Raw genomic sequence first — 629 nt, 5'->3', positions numbered from 1 at the left:
AGCCCCGCCGGGCTGGGGGCGGCTGGAAAGGGTTAAGCGCTTCCCCTCCTCCTCCTGGAGCCCCCTGAATGCCACTGCTTTCCTCTAGAGGTCTCATTAGGGAAACCCTAACTGCTATTTTCAACGTTTCCTCAATCAAGCGCCTTTAAATAGAGCTCCACAAACAAATTGGCGGCAAAAAGCGCGGATCTTGTGACGGGCGAGGCCGATCCAATAGTTCACCCTTGTTTGCTTTGTAATTACGGCCCGGCTTGTGGCTACCTGCCCGCTGGGGCGAGCTCCCCTTGCCCCCCCCCGCCTCTCCCCGCACAGCCCCGCGGACACCTTTCCCGGGGGCCGGGGGTGGTGGTGAGCGGGACCGCCCGGAGGAGCCACTTAGCAAGTGATCTTCGGGAAAAAATAAAAAAAAAAATCAAAATCAAAAGCAGAATCTCACGGACCCGATGCTGCCTGAGGGTTTTTGCGACGCCGCTCTGAAGCCACGAGCTTTCCAGCACAAGAGATTTCCCCCAAGCCCCCCCCTTGCTTCCTAAGCCGGGGTCAGGGATCAGGCAGGCGTCCCGCCTGTCCTCACGCAGGGCTCTCGAAGCGGTTGGGTTTGCTTCGCGGGCTTCGCTACCCCTATCTCT

Source organism: Pygoscelis adeliae, unplaced genomic scaffold, assembly GCF_000699105.1.
Source record: "Pygoscelis adeliae isolate BGI_AS28 unplaced genomic scaffold, ASM69910v1 Scaffold167, whole genome shotgun sequence".
Classification (NCBI taxonomy): Eukaryota; Metazoa; Chordata; class Aves; order Sphenisciformes; family Spheniscidae; genus Pygoscelis; species Pygoscelis adeliae.
The sequence above is the reverse complement of the archived record's forward strand: the minus strand, read 5'-3'. Positions refer to the sequence as shown.